The 20,046-nt window shown below is 39.2% G+C and overlaps 1 protein-coding gene across 1 annotated transcript in view; it reads right to left on the bottom strand.

Annotated features, from left to right (window-relative positions):
• klu (zinc finger protein klumpfuss) overlaps positions 1-14,603 on the bottom strand; it is a 200,787-nt gene extending 186,184 nt beyond the window's left edge. Inside the window, exon 1 of the mRNA XM_083122192.1 lies at positions 14,545-14,603. The gene's annotated coding sequence lies outside the window, so the exon portion shown is untranslated. The remainder of the gene's footprint in view (positions 1-14,544) is intronic.
• Between the last annotated feature and the right edge of the window lie 5,443 nt (positions 14,604-20,046).

The following is a 20,046-nucleotide window of genomic DNA, read 5'->3' as shown; positions in this document are numbered from 1 at the left end:
TTTATGGGCGATTGAAACACATAGTATCCACGCGAAAGGTTCCTTTGGTCGCGACGATGAAGATGCGAGAAGGATTCAAACACCTAGTTTCCCGGCTCCTCTTCCTCTCGGGATCGGTGGATCTCCGTGGTATGGCGCGGTTCGGACGTCGCATCTGAGCGGTCGTTGTAGGCGTCGTCGGGGCGTCAACATCTCTCTCTACGTCTCTCTGTCGCGGCTGGTAGGCGTCGTCGGCGTCGTCGGGGCGTCAACTTGGCGGATGGTAGGCGTCGTCGGCGTCGTCGGGGCGTCAACATCTCTCTCTACGTCTCTCTGTCGCGGCTGGTAGGCGTCGTCGGGACGTCAACGTCGCGGATGGTAGGCATCGTCGGCGTATCAATAGGGCGGCGTTCGACGTTCTCTCTCTCTCCATGGCGGCGGATAGGCATCGTCGGCGTAGCTTCTTCTGACATCAGGCGAATCGACGTAACGCCCTCATCTCTCTTCTCCCTCTAGCCCGCCATAGTTTCCGGTGTTCCTCGTTTCTCAAAAATTATAAATGGCGTAAGGTAATCACGGAAACAGTTTCACTTCAACTTCCCCCAGCGGTTGAGGTAGGCGCACTCGTGTAGACTTACTGCCTATCACACACACTGGTGTTCGCACAACACGACAAAGTCCACTGTACACGAAAGGTAGCACGGAGCTGCTCTCATTCCAAGAAACGCGGCAAAACTGTATATGGAGAGGTAGCGCGGAGCTGCTCTCCCTACAAAGATCGCGGTAAGACTGTATATGGAGAGGTAGCGCGGAGCTGCTCTCCCTACAAAGATCGCGGTAAGACTGTGTGTCGAAAAACCATGTCCTTCGTTTTATTTAGATTTTGAAAAACGACGCTATGCGATCGTTGAAGCGACGCTTCCGAAGGGGTCAGTCCACTTTGCTCTATTGTCTCCAAACTAGGACGTACCGTGTCTGAAGTTGACTTGTGCGGATTAAGCTTCCGCCTGGCTGTCGCCCATAGCTCAATAGCAATCGCTGTCCACAAACTGATCAATTAGAACCGATTTGATCTGGCGTCCGTAATTGTCGCTTGATCGTGACGAAACTCCACATATCCGTCCTTGCACACATGCCGCTGCGCTGGTATAAGTTTCACATGAATCTGACCGTTGGAAACCGAGATATTTGAATGTTTGTCATTACGGTCGAATTTCCTAAGCTTTAGACGCATAGCGTGACCCTTCAGGTGCTCACCCTTAACACAAGCGAATCTCCCGTTCCTCCCGTCGGCTTGGCAAAAATCAAATATGTAATCTTACAAATTAAAACACTTAACACTTTGAATAAACACGTCTTTTTTACCGCTACATACATGAATAATAAAGATAATAAATGACGGTAAATCTGACTGTCATAATTTGACTCAAGTAAACAAGGTAATGAAGTGACGTAAACCTGAACACATCTATAGTAATAATTATAAAATAATATTGAATGACTACGGGCACACTGAAAGGGGCAATGGGGTGAAACCCCTTTCTGTGGACTTCACTTGGGTGAAAATTAGGGCGATATAATGACTTAGTTTTCCAATTCATGGACGAATTCCCCTTGATGAACTGTTCTGAATGTAAATCCAAGTTTCTATTTTCGTTATTATATTGCATTACCATCCATTAAGGGATTCCAGAATATTATAAGAAAGATTTGACGTTGAATTATTGCTGATATTATGTAGAATTACGAGGAAACATCTGCAAAAACCTGTCAAGTTACCGCAACGTCCGAGCCTGTTTCAATAAGAATTACCGACAGGCGATGCTGCAACTTCAACATACCGCGAGCTTGACATACCTGTCTTAAGACACTTAAGACCCAGCCCAGTAAATTGGCATGTGCACAAGAACACAGGAAATCAGAACTCACAACCTCATCCAGTGAATATTTATGTCTTGAGATGGCAACACTCGATCACACACTGCTACTAAATCAGACGAGAAGTAACATTAACGTTAAAAGATAAGATGATTGATTCTCTAATTGCAGAACATTGTATCGGCCTTGCAATGAGAACACGGCACTCATTAAAGAATGCTCTCTAATGAAACGATGATTAAGCAATACCTCTCTACATTATTTCTCGTGATTAACAAAAAAACATCGATGGGTAAGGTGATATCTTAATCGCACCTTGTTTTTTCATTACGCTTTTTCCCCCTCCCGTTGGTAAATATAATTAGCATAACCAGTCCCAAGTTTATTAATGGAGTGGTTTAAGGCTTAAGGTACAGATGGACGGGAGATTTCCAGTGTCATTGAAGCAAAACGCACACTCCCAGTTACGTAAAATGAGAGGGCGGTACTTGAAATGCTGACAGCACGAAATAGAGCACGTGGGCAGTGGGTGAATTCTTTGCCTTCTAAGATCTCCAACTCCTCCAAAAACGATTTCTCCAGATAAGCTGAAGGAGGACGATGAGATACGTGGGAGATGCGTCCTGTGTTGCTGTAAGGTCAGCATCAGTTGCAGAACTATTCTTCATCCGCTGCACGAACGAAGTTCATGTAAAGAGAACCGCGTAACTTATGAGAGAAATAGTTTCTTTCCTATTTGTCAGTTCTGGCGTTACTTCGCTCATGAATATATTGGATGTAGCTGCACAACTCTTAAAGATCCCACAACTTCAATACAACATATGAACTATGTTCCAAAGCGCAAGACTTCTGCACAGATGAAATTCGAACAAGCAATAAGATTTCTCAGAAGCCACGTATATTTGTTTGCATTGACTTTGTACTTACGATTGACAGAGAATAGTAAGTAGGCTTCCACTTCATACAAGAAGTAATATAATGTATTTCTTCAATTTCAATTTGTGTTTTTTCTTACTCTGTCACTTTTGGTTTGTTTGTTTGATTGATTGATTTGCTTTATTTTACTTCGCTTTTTTTTGTGCCACTTTTGGCTAATTTGCGAAGATGGAGATGAGTAATGATATGATGAATGGACACTCACAAACATCCATGTCCAGGCCGGAATTCGAACCCGGGAAATCTGGTTTCGTAGCGCGATTTGCTAACCATCACGAAGTTCGGCAACATTTCCGCTCAAATAACTTTTCTAACCTTTTAAAAAAAACATTATTTTTGTGTACTCCTTTTCTAGCCCTTCTAGAATCTTGACACAAATATGTGTTCCCTAAACATACGTATATCGAAAGTGTGAGACCCCTCAAAGCGCGAGGCCCTGGACGGTTGTATAATTCAGGATGCGAAATCACTGAAAACTGATGAGGGGACTAATATATTACTTTATAATTTAAACACTAACTAACTAACTCTCTAGCCTTCTTGAACCCGAAGGTTCATGGCTGCAGCAACACAGGCCTTCCATCTGTCCCTTTTCTGAGCAAGATCTATATACTCTTTTCCATCCCTACCGATTTCCTTTAGGTCCATCTCAACATCATTCCTCCATCTTCGTCTTGGTCTTCCTACTGGTCTCTTACCACCAGGTTTCCCAACAAGAATCCTATAAACTCTTCTTTCTTCTCCCATTCGTGCCACATGGCCTGCCCACCTAAGTCTTCTTGATTTAATCATTCTAATAATATCTGGACAGGAATACAAATTATGTACTTCTAAATTATGTAACCTTATCCACTCACCTGTCTCCTCATCCCTTTTAGGTCCAAATATTTTCCTAAGGATGTTATTTTCAAATACTCTCAATTTATGTTCCAATTTCAATGTAAGGGACCAAGTTTCGCATCCATATATTAGTACAGGCAAAATTACTGTTTCGTATATTTTAAGTTTTAGTTTCTTAGATATTAAACGATAAGACAAAAGTTTATGAAGAGAAATGTAAGATGCATTTCCTGAATTAAGCCTACTTTTTATTTTCTCTTTAATTTAAACACACACATACAAATTTCTACACATACATATTTATAATGTTACAAACAAAAGTAAACAATTAAATATTAAATATAAATATATGTAAAGGAAGAATTCATTTGTTCATTTTATATATCAGATATTTATAAAATAGCTAAATAATTCCTTTACAAACATTAAAAATGTCAACAGATTTCAAGATAGTTGAAATGGCTTTATCATGCGTAAGGTTTGTATTTTTATTTATGTAAATCAATTAATTATATTTCATACTTACATTTGTTTTGCATTCTTATTTTACTTTTATTGTGCATACATTGTTATTGGTGCAGATGTGATAATGGTGTCTTGAAAGATATATAAACAACACTGACATCATCTATCCTTCTTTGTGTATGCTTTCGGTATTATTCTTAGTAAAATATATATCTGAAGTCAAAACAAATTGCTTATCTTTGATGTTGGCAAAAAGTCTCTTTTCCCCGAAAATTTTTGGTAGGGAAAATTTTTAGGACAATATTGTCGGTAGGGGGAATTCCCCCTGTTCCCCCAGGATTTCGCACCCGGGCGTAGTTATTTCCTGAAGTATGGTCATCACGCAGTAGAATAGCAACCTTCCGATAAGCTAGCTACCTTCATCCCGTGTATTGATGTCTCCCGCTCAGCCAGTCCATGGTGGAGGTTGGGGTGCAACGCCGCTAGGTGGTAGCTCGAGCTGGCTTCCCCGCGTTCATCCCCCTAGGGCCCTCCCAACAGGTTCCCCTGACTTCCTGCAGGGGGCAGGCACAAGCAGACAAGATCGCTGCAGTTTATGCTGGAGCAACGCCGTGATAATTTCCAGCTTCTCATAAACTTAATGTTTCACGTGTAGGTAAAGTTCCCCGTGCCATGGGACCAACACATTCTCGATCTCGTTTTTTTAAATTTTATTTATGTATTTATTTAAAGGTGATGTGATCAGCACCACGCTCAGGCCGCTTTTACCCTCCAGCGTTGTCCTCAGCACCAATTTATTTGAGGCTGGGTTAACCGCAGAGCCGCTTTATGCAGGGACAAGGCCGGTAAAATTCCAACCGTAGATCACATGTTGCGGGATTCGAACCCGGGTCTTTAGCGTGGAAGTCAGACGGCCTACTGATTAGATAACCGCGGCTCCATTTACAACAGTTATTATATAGGTTGAAACAGCGTGCTATGACGCCAGGTATCCAGTGTTCGAATCTCCCTGGACATGGGTGTTCTTTGTGAGTGTCCCTTCATTAATTTCGAAATATCATTAATCATCCTCATCTTCGCGATTAGCTAAAAGTGGCAGAAAAGCGAAGTAAAATAAACGAAATCAATCACTGTACACAGAAAAAACTGGTTTGTTTGGAATTACCAAAAAAGTTTGGTTGAGCTGTTTGGTTATGCTTTTTGTTTCCGATAACCAAATGTTGCTTGTAATTACTGAATAATTTTGTTTAAGAATACCAAAAAATTTGGTCAGACAAAATATGGTACTCGAAACAAAATGATACATATGTAAGTAAAGAGAAACAAAACGTTTGGTTAAATTTACTATATGTGCGTGAGCGTGCTTCCGAATTTGAAATAACGATTGTCCAGTTTCGTCGAGTGTAGTATGAAAGTCCCTTATCGAAAATTGAAACTCATGTAGATAGATAATTACTCGAAGCGAGTCTTTATGTTGCTGTTTAAGCTAATATTCTGAAAAAAAGCTCAGAATATACTTACTTTATACTGAGTTTCCTACACCAGGCGCTAGATGGTTCTGTCAAAATGTGTACAAAAAACATAAGTTTTTGTACAACAAATAATGGGACGTTTCATTGTAATCATAGTGAAAAATTGTGCTTTAACATTCTTCGAAAGATATGTGAACATTAAAGTTACAAATTAAAGAAGAAAATGTACTGCAGTGAATAAAATTGAATCTCCCACGAGCAACCTTTTGATTCTGGACTATATAAGTAGAAGGTAAGTGTGGCGAGAACATCAAGGTATAGGTAATCGTAAGTCGGTCTCTCTTGTGTCACGCATCGTGGGCCAATTATTCCAGGTGGAAGCCGTAAGTCTGGAACGGACAAACGGTACCAATTGTGCCTATACGGTGGTTAGGTGATTGCGAGGAACCTTTTTGGTTGAACACGTTGAGTGGAGCAGACATACGACTTGCACTATTTTTTGAAACTGTTTTCCCTTACTACCTTCATCCTTCCTCTTCTTTTGTCTTGGGCTCTACAATTAGTTTGGAATTTGGATTCGCTTCTTTGGATTGAGTTGTCAGTTGGTTTGAGTTTGTGCCTCTTTTCCCATAGGATTTGCGTTTGTTCTATTGGATCATATAAACAACTCACGGTTGTGGTCTTCTGATATGCATCATGGTCTTCCTGCAACGCTGCTACGACAGCGAGAAGGGGTGAAAACCTTCACCGGAGGTACTAAACGGACGGACGGTCCAAACTCCGAGACGATGCTCGATTCACGAAGTACCAATGATCCAATGCAAACGTCCAGCTATTCCACAAAACACCGACGTCGCAATTCCTATGAAGGATTACCTCAACGTCAACGATCTAGATCACCAATTAAACGAGATACAGAAAATACAGCTCATGCAACCCAACTAAAATCCAAACAACAGGATAACAGCTTATACAACTTTCTGCTCACCAATTACGACACCAAATTCAATACAGCAAAACATGTGTTCCAACAAACATCTAAGTATGTACCAAGGGCACAAATTGCACAAATACTGTTCACCCGTAATGGCATCATATTGAAATCACCAGATCCAGACTTTGCAAAACTAATTAGAAACAAAGCTTCTTTTGAAATTTATGGAGCCAAAGCAAACATCCAAACACTGAATGCTTCCACTCAAAAACAACCACCACCACCACATAAATCCCCACTACTATCAGTAGTCATCAGGGGTGTAGAACCTGTCTTAACAGACGAGGAGATCTTTGAGGAACTGGAATGCGAAGGTGTACAAATCCGCAAATGTATCCGTATTCGCAATAACAACGGACCCACATACATGGTGCGGGTCCTAACAGACTCACAAAATGCTGTAGACACACTACTACACAGTGGAGCATACATATACAGACGCAGGTACAAAGTTGAACCATCCCGTTCTCAACAACCTCTTCCATTGCGGTGCGAAAAATGCCAACAGTATAACAAGCACACTACCGCTGCATGTCCAAACCGAGATAAATGCGGATACTGTTCAGGACCCCATTCAACCAAAGAATGTCAAAACCAAACTGCTCCACCAAAATGTGTCACATGTACGGAAAACCATCCTACATACAGCTACAAATGCAAAGCCAAGCCTGAAGCAATACCTGAACACCCTGACCTAACAGTCCCCCTGCGCACCAATGACACTGCTACGGAACCTGACAACTCACTACGACATCCTGTAACAGTGGAAGATCTAATACGTTTCTTCACACTGACTCTCCAAAATGTGCACCCATTTTTAAGAACGCACATATTAACCCAAGTAACGGCATCGGCAAAAAACATTTTCAACTTGCAACTCCATGCAACATACTCTGGTCCTCACGTGCATTTCCACATATCCCACTTGGAAACTGCGGTTTAAGGTTTTGAATATGGCAGTACGGAATATGTATAATTTTCTATTTTTAAATATCCGATCCGTTTCTAAACGAAAAGCTTTATTGCAACACCTGCTCTTGGAAGAATCAGTTCACTGCTTTGCGCTAAACGAAACCTATCTTGCTCCTAAAATGATCTGTCATATTCCACCATACAACATCTTACGCCACGATGGTCCGCCGGGCTTAAGAGTAAACGGCGGCACAGCAATTGGAGTAGATAGAAAATTACCATATCGAACAGTTGCCTTCCCACCACACTTCCACTTGCCAGAACATACTGCTAGTACAATCTACTTTCCATCCCGGGTCGTTACATTTGCTACCATCTATGTAAGACCAGGGGAGACTATTCCATACCAATTCTTTCAACATATCCAAACCCTTAGCAAACATTATATCATAGCAGCGGACATCAATTATCATAGTCGAACCATGCAAGACAAAACAAACTTTTTACAATTTCTGGACCAAAACACTACAGCAGAATTCCATGTACTGCCCAGAGCCACACGTCCCATAAGTAACACTACCCCTGACGTTGTTATAACATCAACATCTCTAAGTGCCTGCTTGAACATATCTGTGCTGGATTCCATCGGCAGTGACCATGACCCAGTGAAAATTACCTTAAATCTTGGTAACCGCAATACGAGCAGTACAATACAACCTCGAAAAATCTGGTGTTACAACAAAGCGAACTGGGAGGCATATAGTGAAAAGCTACAGAATGCTTTTTCTCACCCGCATCCAGAACCAAACAATTCAGAGGAACTCGATACGGCGGTGGAACATCTTACTGCTCAGATTACCAGTGCGGCAACCACTAACATACCTACGACCACTCTCAATAGTTACAAACCAAAGCTACCTCCGCAATATCTTCACCTAATCACAGCATCACGACGAGCATACAGGGACTATCTCCAGACCAGAAATCCTGAATCCCTTAACTTACACCGTCAATGGCTGCGTACAGTTCATAACTATATAAAAGCTTATAAACAACGTCGATGGATTGAAACGTGCAACCAATTGAGTGACGAAAGCCATCCCACAAAATACTGGAAACGTTTCAAGGTGCTCACTGGACAATCCAGTAGTACTCCTTATCCGATAACAATCAAGGACGCAGCTCTAAACACAGACACTGAAAAAGCTTATGCCTTCGCAAATGCCTTGCAAGACACTTTCACTCCGACACCGCAACTAGCTCCAAATCTCCGCCTCCAGACCAAAATTGACAGAGTCACAAACCCCAATAACAGGCAACTGCAACCCAGTAATACGCACACTATTGATCCTACAAATGCTCTAACTGTTCCTATCACAACAGACGATATTATCAATACTGTGCGTCGGAAGAGAAACACTGCTCCCGGATTGGACAATATCACATACGTATTGATTAAACAGGCCCCGCTTGCATTGCTGTCCTTTCTGGCCATTATCTACAATTTTATCCTCCGCACAGGACACTACCCGACAGACTGGAAGATTTCAAAGGTTCTAATGTTCCCAAAACCAAACAAAGATAGTACCAACCCAACAAACTATCGACCTATTCAGCTCACATCAACCTTTAGCAAAATATTCGAACGCATCATTGTTCGACGCATACACATGCACTTACAAGCACACAGTTTACTTCCGTCGCACCAAGCAGGCTTTAGACCTCAACACAGTGTCCTTGATAATTTATTAAAACTAACCACTCGCATCACAAATCATTTCAACACATCCAAACCATCCTGCCTAGTACTATTCGACCTGGAGAAAGCATTTGACAAAGTATGGCATACTGGGCTCATCTACAAGCTCCATAAATTCCACCTACCGCTTTCCTATGTCAGATTAGTACACAGCTTCCTAACAAATAGGGTCGCCTATGTCACTGTAAATGGAGCAATGTCATACCCCATTTTCCCTTACTCTGGCGTTCCACAGGGTGCTGCTTTATCACCATTACTCTACATACTATACGTTGCCGATATGCCAAAACCCCCACAAGTTTCTATCTACCAATTCGCTGACGACACCGCATTTCTCGCCTGTTGTTCAACCATCCAAGCTATAAACAAAACTCTCCAACCAGCTATAAACTCCTTCCAAAGATGGTGTGACACATGGCGTCTCACAATTAATGCTCTCAAAACACAAGCATTGGTGTTTCTGCAGACAGGCTGTCGCTCGAAGATCCAAAGGAACCCAACATTATTAAACATCAAAATACGGGGAACTCCAATTCTGCCTGCCACCACTGCAAAATATCTGGGAGTCATATTTGACTCCAAGCTAACCTGGAAACCTCAATTGCTCAACATCGTCCAAAAAGCTACAAATCGTCTGAGCTTGCTCAAACGGCTAATTGGAACATCCTGGGGACTCAACTCCCAGGTTGTCCTACATACCTACAAGGCTTTCCTTCGACCAGCAATTACTTACGGCCACACTGCATGGATATCAGCCCCAGACTCATTCTATCACAAACTACAAGTTCTGGAAAGACATGCTCTTCGTTTGGCCTTCAGAGTAGTCCTACCAAGTCCTACACGACTACTGTACGAGCGAATAACCTTTCCCGAAATCACAACCCACATCGAAGCCATCCGTCACAAATATATAACTGGTCGAATGAACTCGCACCATCCACAACTTCTTAGCACAATGTACGAAGATGCTCTACACGACTGCCTTCCCACATACCACTGCACACCATTACAGCATCTCTTAACCATGTACACCTTCCTGATAGATCCACAGCATCCTGACTACCAGCTGTATAATATCCATCATCCTCCGGAACTACGGCACGTGATATATCCAACACATGCCGCACCATAGCAAATTATTACTTTCCTAACTGAAGTAATTTTCCCACTACTGCATAAATAAGATCTAAGTGAACTACCCTCAGAATAAGTAAATATGTACCACTTCATTACTGAAAACACTTAGACCATCACCTTGCAAGGGAAAACATTTATGGAAACAATTCACTTACCAAAGAGAAGGTGTACCCTTCTAAATGGAAAACGAGGACAAAAAAAAAAAAAAAAAAAAAAAAAAAAAAGTGGCGAGAAACAAACATGCTCGAAAATCGGTTTACCTGAACTTTCTATTCTGAATGTGTATTTTGAGATCAGTTAGTTTCAAACTATCCACCCTAGCTAAAATTAGCCAGATTATAACAAGTCGTTTGGTAATTTTAACTAAATTATTTGGTTTTTCTAAACAAATGGGCTTCATTTTGTTAGATTTACCAAAATAATATTTGGTTTTGGTAACCAAAAAATTGTTTACGACAAACAAATAGAACTTGACCAAATCTTTTGGTAATGGTGAACAATTGTTTGGTTGATGCCTATTTAAACAAACGTTTTGTTCACCACTACCATTTTTTTGGTTAATCCAAACAAACATTTTTCTCTGTGTAATAGTCATTTTTAGATATCAAGGAAATTTCTTATTTCTGTTCATGATGCTTTCATGATTATCCATTTTTTGTCTTTTATATTTCTCATGTCATATTTTTTAATAATTTTATTTATATTCTATTCCTAATATATGTGAAGCACCGATAAAATTCCATTTCTCGTGCCTAGAAGTATATGTTGTGTGTAAGCTGATATTTTCTTTCAACCCTAAAATGTTTGTACTGTAAATTTATTGAAGTTCTTTTCAATCTTTTACAAAAATGTCTGAGTGTGTTTAACCTATTTGCGAAATATCCGGCAGTTCTGACAAGGTGCATATTAAAGAAAAAAAAAATTGTACATTCATCGTCAGTTTTTCATCCATATTTTATGATTGTGTTCGGTAAATGCTCGTTTAAAAGAACACAAAATTGAATAACCAAGAAAAGAAAATTTGTAATTTCCAAATATTTTAAAGAATATTGAAAAATTCTATTTTTTAAAAAGAAAACTATGCTTTCGCCTCTATACAATTTGCTATTTTAAAAAAGTGCTCATTCAACTGACTACCCTTGAAAAGTCACAAGATCGTTTCACTAAGTATTGCACGTAGCATGTCTTTAGAAAAAGCGCCTCTTGAGGAGCTGACTGAAGAAGAAGTTGAATAAAAAAAGAACATAGTAAAAAGTGAGTGTGAAATCGGTAAATTAATATCACGACATTGTTCTGAAAGAGCCCATTAGGTGATGAGGACAAATTACTACTATGTTTGTGAGAACACTTGTCCGTAGATTTACGTAAAAGTATGGTTCACCAAAGTCCCTCAGAAGCAGAAAGTAAGGAATGTATTATACAGTACCACATCTCACAAAAAACTTCTGGAATAACGTAACTAACCCAATATTTTTCAAGCACTAAAGCAAATTGAAAAGATCCATTCTAAGGAAATAGCCTACAGTGCATATTCTGAAACGTGCACGTTGCCATCCAACCTAACCTTCTCCCATCTACGTGAAAGGCATAAAATCTTGGAACTCATTCGACGCATGGATGAAATATACATGATCCGGAGCGGTACCGCTGGGAAATCGAGAGCAAAGATGTGTTAGCTACTTCATAACACTTAGTCACAGACATGACCATTCCAGCTTAAATCTAGATGCTGTATGCCATATATTTTAATACTGGTGCACAGTAAAAGCGACTTTGGGTCTTGTCAAATTTCCTATGTACTGGGTAACTGGTAACAACCATAGAAAATGAAATCAAAGCCTGAATTCCGCACACCGGTGACTTGATGGAGCTTGTACTGTGCTTGTGTTAAAATTCTAACGCGAATGTGTTCTTCCATGTGGTGTTGTAATTGGTACCCGGTTGTCTTCTTCTGTACCCTTTGCCTATTATTTGTTGCTGATTAGTCAATACGACCCATATACACATACGCACACACACACACACACATATAGTATATATATATAGCGTAAGTTAAAATGATGTTCCCGATTTCAGCGTGTATTTATTTCCTTGTAATGATACCTAAATGACTAAGAATACACACACAGACTGAAAAACTCAAAAAGTTTTTCCTGGCTTGTTATAAACGTTCTATGTGCGATCCACGTGTTACACGACACTCATCTAGTCTATAATCAAGTTCCTGCCACACTCTTCCTAGCATGTGAGGGTCCACGTCAAGACTTAATGAAATGGCCACCACAATCCCCAGATCTCACCCCATGTGATTTTCTCCTATGGGGTTTCATCAAGGATGGAGTTCTTGTGCCAACACTTGCTACAACATTGATGGAATTGCGTGAGCGCATCACTGCAGCAATAGCCGAAAGAAGAGTGTGGCAGGAACTTGATTATAGACTAGATGTGTATCGTGTAACACGTGGATCGCACTTATAACATTTATAATATGCCAGGAAAAACTTTTTGAGTTTTTCAATCTGTGCGTGTAATCTCAGTCAGTTACGTATCATTACAAGGAAATAAATAGACACTGAAATCGGGAACATCATTTTTTTACTTACGCTTATATATGTTAATGTGTGTGTGACTGTGTCTATACAATTATTTCTGTGTAAATTAAGTTATTTTTTTCCATATAAAGAACAATAATTCTTTCAATCTGCGACTATCAGTGCCATCTTAGAGTGTAATTTTTAAAATAGCTTAAAACAGTATACATAAAAAGTTATGAATAACTAAGAAGAACAGTTCTTGGTAACCTAAAATTTGTTTAAATAGGCACCAAACAAATAATTGTTTACCCGAAATAAATTCCTTGATAACTGCGCAATTTGTTTAGAAATACCAAAACAATGTTCAAAATTACCATTTTTATGATTAACAGAAAACTTAACCAACTGTGTTTTGGTAATTCACATAGTAAAAGAGCAACAATGTTTCAAAACAGGATTGATTCATTACTACAGAATCACAACAAATTGTAGTGTAAATTTAATTCAGAAAATCTCATAATCTTCAGTTGTGTATAATACTTAAATTTTTGTTTGATTTTTAAGTTTTCTAGTTTTAACCTTTTGTATTCCAACAGACATACCCATCTATCTCTTATTGATTCTCGTTTATTTCTTTCCTCAAACCAGAAGTGAAAATCAGCAACCAAAGACAAAGCTGCCATTTCTGCCTTTCATCATTAGTTTTTTATGCATGACGTCATATTTTTGCAAAAAATTGCGAGGGCGTACTGAGCGAGGTCATTGACGCAGGGATTGAAGACAACTTGTTGCACGACTTTTTCCATCGTTCCCTCCTCCCTCCCTTTCCTACCTGGAAATAGTCATATGAAAGTAAATCCGCGTTCTCAAGTTTCAACTCGTGTTTAACAGGCATGTTTGTAATTGCAAAGACGTCATATCAATTACGACAAAACAGTTGCGAACTACCTAACAGACTAAAAAACATCTATAACCTGAACTGGCGTTATCATGTTTTAGCAAAGTAAAAAAAAAACAAGACATTTGCTGAAATAATGTAGTATAATTTCAGAACCTGCATCCTTAATAATCTAGTGATATGTAGAATAGTTATTTTAAACATTCAGTTTTTCAACTCTTTTGAACTTTAAGATATAAATTTTACCTAATCATCATTCATCCTCATCGCCGTGACTAGCCAAACGTTGAAAGTTATGCACATGGGCGTAACTTGGGACTTAACTTTTGGGGGGCAGAGTTGAAAAGTTTTTCATCCCATAAAAATTGTGTCCAGGATTAGTTGATAAATAACTGTTACATTTGTGAAATCAGAAATATTATATATATTACTTAGTTCCTCAGGTCTCAGGATGTTAACAAAAGTATCCTTAACTTGTAAATTTTAAGAAACATAATTTTGGGGGGAAGGGCAAGTGACCCCATTTCCCCCACCAAATTACGCCTATGGTTATGCATAATAAACGAAGTATAGACATACATTTTCCTCGGAACACAAACTAGAATCGAAATTATTTCGTATTTTACTTGCTTAACTTTCCATATCTTCCTCTTTTGACTAATAAAAACAAAGGGAATTAATGATGATTAGATTTTAATGAGAAGGCATTATCGATACACGTGTATATCAAATCCACTTACCTTAGGACAGAGCACGTCTTTCATATGTAAATTTGGAGTACATAATTATTCAGACGGTTCCTGCAAATAAAAAAAACACATGGCTTTAGAAAACACAAATTTTTCCATTCGTGATGAAATTGAACATCTTATTATTTATTCGATAAGACATAATTATATACAAGATTAGTTTGTAAATGTATAATCTCTTCTCACGGATGCTGTTGGTAGGAACTTCTAAGGTTGCTTGTAAAATGTATTAACAGCCTTCAGAGAAGGAGTTACAGTATAGCCTTAAGACTCATCTCCCTTTCATTAAATAAATCTTGTATTAACATTCATACACAACTACATTACCTTATATTTCCCCCTTTTTTCAATAAGAATACAATCCCTAACTTTTGTACGGATGTATATAAACTAGAGCAGGCTGATCTTATCTTCTTTGGTTACACCGTCGGTCCGTAGCGTAAGGAACATTTTATTTTACGGCGGAAAAATAAGTGCCAGTAGCAACCATGACTCTGTACTGGACCGTTGCAGTTATCCTGTATATGTGCAACCGTCCAGTACAGAGTCATGGTTGCCACTGGCATTATTTTTTCTGTCGTAAAAACACAAAATTTTGTGGTTGTTTTACGGAGGCCCCAACGTAAAACTAAGCTTAGCTACTGCTCATGCGCACAGATTGTGGTTGAAGCTTTCGTTTTCATCCGAGGAACCAGTTGGGTTAAATGACTTGTCTTCACCTTATTTCCAGCACGGAACATGAGCTTGCCGAAGATGATGAAGGAAGAGAGAATAAAAAAGGAACAAAAGGCTGTCAAATTTCTTCTCTGGGGGGGATAACAATCTGGGTCTGGGAGATTGACCCCGAGCGGATGTTGTGGAGGATGCAGGAGGCAGCGCCCGGAGCCAACCGGCCGATAGGTCCAATAACACGTCCCTGTCTGGAACACATTCCCACGGTCAAAGCCACCGTTATGTCATCAAGCAGCCCGCCGCTGTTACCGACAGCAGAGGTTTTCGCTCAGAATTGTGTCATTTGTATAATTATGATTAACGCCAAGGCAGGAAGGATTCGGCAATACTCAACACTAGCGTGTATCAATTACCTTGGAACCGGTTTGGCGCCGGCAGTTCTTTGACCATCGTTTGGATGCGCATTCATAAATAATTACAAGTGCGTTTGCACCAATAACGTGTGCTTGCCGAGATTTCGTTTACTAACAGCTGTCTGGCTTCCAAAACTGATCATCAGGGTTGTTGAAGGTCCAGGAATTTTAAATAAATTCAATTCCGGTCCAGGTGAGAAAATCAGCAAACGTAAATGGGTTCTGGATAGAAAATAACTTTTTTATCTGTAAAGTATTTCAATTCGGTCCAGGAACCGTTTTTTCCGGATGAATTTAAATACGGTCCAGGAACCTTTTTTCAATGTAACAATATGCAACTGGGACCGAATTTAAATTTTGCGAGAACAAAGGTTCCGGTCCTCCAGTGGAACCCAATAGAACCCATTAGAATTTATGGTTTCGTGGAACTTTAACAACCCTGCTGATAATTTCTTAAGGATCGAATTTGCAATTCCTGCAAAAACGTGTGAAGTCTGCCCTCAAACACACACTGAACCGTGCATACGCCATGCTAGGAAATCTTTGCAAGAAATATTGCTTTTAGAAAGTCGTGGACTGCAACGAGAAACTATAGTTAAATTTCTTGCACACGTGCACGCCTCGACTGAAGAGGACATCAAAGGTACCGCATTATTATGTTGTTCCGCCTAGCCTTCCGCCTACAATACATGCCATTACATATATCAATGTGACTCCAGTGAATGCCTGGTATGTGGGGAAAGTACCCAATGCCTTTTGGTCAGCCCACTTTTGCAACAAGTAGCAGCTTGATGAAACTCCTTTTTACTCAGGCTTACGACGAAAACGTTAATTCCTGGCATACCTGACAGTATCTTTGAACTTCCAGGATAAGGTTTTTGTTGTAACGCTTGGAAGTTTCTACTGTGAAGTCAACCATCCACAGAATAGTTCCAGAAATCAGAAATATTGCTCTGTTTTTCGGAAAATTATGGGTAGACAGCAGAGTGGTTGCAGTACATTTCGTTCGCCCTAAAGTAAATCCTAGATCCATTCCTGATCTGATAAACAATTATTTCCAACTATCTTGCAGCCTCTCTAAAAAAAATTGTAACGCCCGCTTTAGACGAAAGCTTTTCCTTCGGATTTTTCTTAACATTTACGCCATGCTCAAAATGCTACCGTGTAAAGTTAAAAATCTTATGGCATTTCAGATGCCATGGCATATTTCCATGCGATTTCTCAAGGATAGGCTCGGTCCGTAGCATTTTCCGTAGCGTAACCAATCAGAAGCGACCTCTATGTCACGAGTGCATATGTAATGGCTGCCGCGTGAGATGTAAACAATGTTATCACTTCACATGTTTAAAAGACGATAACTATTCAACCGAGAGAAATGAAGTTTAGTGTAAAACGTTATTTGGTACAAAACAATGGCGCTGCTTAAATACATACTTTACAACGTTTAGACAAAAAAGGTCTAAATGTGGGGCCCCCTTTTTTATGTTTCATTTTCGGAGGGGAAAAATAATATATCAAGCACCTGCCTTTAAAATGCATATCTGTGAAATATATACTTAAATGTAATAGCATGAAAAAGTATAGAAGGTCTCAATTTTTTTTATTTTTAAAAAAAGCAATTTCCAAAAATTCATATTTATGAATAATCTGTTGCTTTGAAAATCACTCGGAATGGGAAAAATCGAAATTAAGGAAAACATCCAAATATTTGTTGAAAATGAGATCTCAACATTAGACCCCATGTCATAGCCCATATTTAGACCATCACGCTATTTTTATTCTTCAATTTATTTTCGCTCTCTGTGGTACATATTTCACAAACGAATCATGGCATTATAAAAGCCCACATTTGTTTTATGTACCGCTAATATCATAACCTATACAAAGCAGATGAGAATTCAGAAAACGCCGAGTATTCAGATAACCAGTTCCAATAGCCTCTGCCAGGCTGCAGCACCCGGGAGCGCTGATAACTACAAAACCCATATTTAAACCTTCGCCCATATTTAGACCTTCTCCGCTACTGTACAAGTATGGAAGAATATTTTAGTTTTTTCAAATGTAAACACCGTGCACTCAGCATAGATGGTGTAACACGACGTGCCATTCATGCTGTATATGTTTTACATTGTAATCGCAAAAGCTAGCCCAAAAGTTACATGAAATGCTTGCGTGTAAAGTACGACCTGCTATAAGATTTTTGGAATCATTTACATTGCATTTATGCTATCAAAAATGTTAAAGGAAATGCTTCCGTCTAAATTGGGCCTAATTTACCACTCTCGAATCCTTCCATCTGCTTGCCGATAAGAGCCTCGTGCCCCGTGGCGTAGCGGTTAGCACAGCGCGCTACGACGTCAGGGAACGTGGGTTAAGTGAGAACCAAATATTTTCGTAACAAAACATGCGAGTTAGTACCCCGTGTTTGTAAGTGACCTATGCTAAGGCCGTTGACAGTACGTACGGATAGAGCCCTTGTTTTTTATTCTTTCAGTCGAGCGAAAGTTAAGACGGAACGCCAATTTTGGATTCCGTGCAGAAAATTGAACGATAAAATCGCCCGGAAGCAATGTTTTTCGTCAACTTCCACCAGTAAAGTTTTTGCCCTGTCTCCATTTCTTCCTTGCATTTTTTTTAAACTTGCCCATCCCTACAACCTCAAGGAGACACACTTATATTTCAAAATTTCACAATTATCACAGAGTTCGGGGGGATTCTAAAACATTTTGATCATTAATAATTATGTCAGCTTGCATCTTGCTTGTAATTCAACTACTTGCCACACTTGAGTCTTGTAATTAGAGATGATATTGAAATAGTTTGATAACTAAACTCATTTTCAACTAAGTTAGAATTTTAGATACGGGAGTTTGCACCATTGGTAATTTAGAAACTGACATGTTCGAACGCACGAAGTTAAACTATATCCTCATGCGTGTGAGTGTTGTTCTGTAAGAATTTCTCCAGATGAAAGTTTATTTATAATAAATTAATACTATTATATTGTGATAACTATAACTTCTTCCAAATGGTATTTAATTTGAATTAAATGGACACTTCTGCCACTGAATATTATTTTAAATATTACCAAACCAAAATTAAGAATCCAGAATAAATTCCAGGGGTCCCAGGTTCGAATTCCGGCTTGGGCATGGGTTTTCTTTGTGAGTATCCCTTCATCAATTTCATTATATCATCACTAATCTCCATATTCGCGATTAGCCAAAAAGCGAAATAAAATACACCAAATAAATCAATCAATCTAGAGTTAATGGAAAATACATGGGCACATAGTACCCATCGTTGGTACAGTCAGGAAAATTACCGTATTTATAGACCCATTAAAATGCAACGAAAAATGCCTGTCTTGCTTATATTTATTTTTCACACACAAGCGAGATAGTGGTAAAATCCAGGGGCGATATGAAATGCTAGGTTGTAGAAATTTCAGCAAATTTTTCAGAAGGACATCACAACTGCATATTATGCTGACTGTACAACATGGAACTTTATCACGTCATGGACGTGTGAGGTACATACAACAATAACTTGGAATGGCAGGAAGTTTCCGTGGTCCGCATTAAAGATATCATCACAGTATTTTCTTAGAATGACTGAGATAGACCATGGGAAAAACAACATCGTTCACCAGGAAAATGGCAGATAAATTAAAAAGATATGTGATTTTCCGTCTAAAATTGTAGAATTACAACTGTTGTGTTGATTAGCGAACTCTAACCGAATTCGATAAATATTTTTCTCTTGTATGTCCAATCATTTTGTCTGATGTATACATGCGGATTTTCTTTATGTTGTTCAAAAATCAATGTTATTGATGCGGGAAATGATGGAAAACCTAGATTTTCTTCCCCATCAGGAGAATATCAAGTTTACTTGTTTACTGCGCACCGTACCCGATTCTGGATGCGTGTTAGGACAAAAAAGAAATTTGAGGATGGAGTGCTTCATTTCAGACCTGATCTGCAGTTCCGTGACTCTGCATCGAAAAACTTGTTTGTTCGAAGGAAAAGCAAGAGGAGAGACAGGAAAATTCCAAATTTCCTTCATCACGATGAGGAAATCTCTCGGTGTCTGCGAACGAAGGAATCTGGAAGAGCATGTGAAAAATAAATGGAAGAAATGAGTCATTTCTATGATGCTGCATATTATTTTTGCAAGAGTGAATGCCTTGAAATAAATATATGCGGTTAATGATGTGCAGATTACGGCATTGTAATTACTTTTGGAAAGGTTTAGGGAAGAGATCGCTGCTATGAATGCAATACAAACACATCAAAATTTTAACTATACCTTTTTTTTTGGAGGGTGACAAATAAAATAAAATGTGATGTTACTGAGTAATAATTGTTGATTGATTTACTTGTTTTAATAAACGTCGCTTTTCCGA

The sequence above is a fragment of the Lepisma saccharinum genome, chromosome 5 (assembly GCF_977018435.1).
Source record: "Lepisma saccharinum chromosome 5, izLepSacc3.1, whole genome shotgun sequence".
Lineage (NCBI taxonomy): Eukaryota > Metazoa > Arthropoda > Insecta > Zygentoma > Lepismatidae > Lepisma > Lepisma saccharinum.
This window is presented reverse-complemented; position numbering and strand designations above follow the sequence as displayed.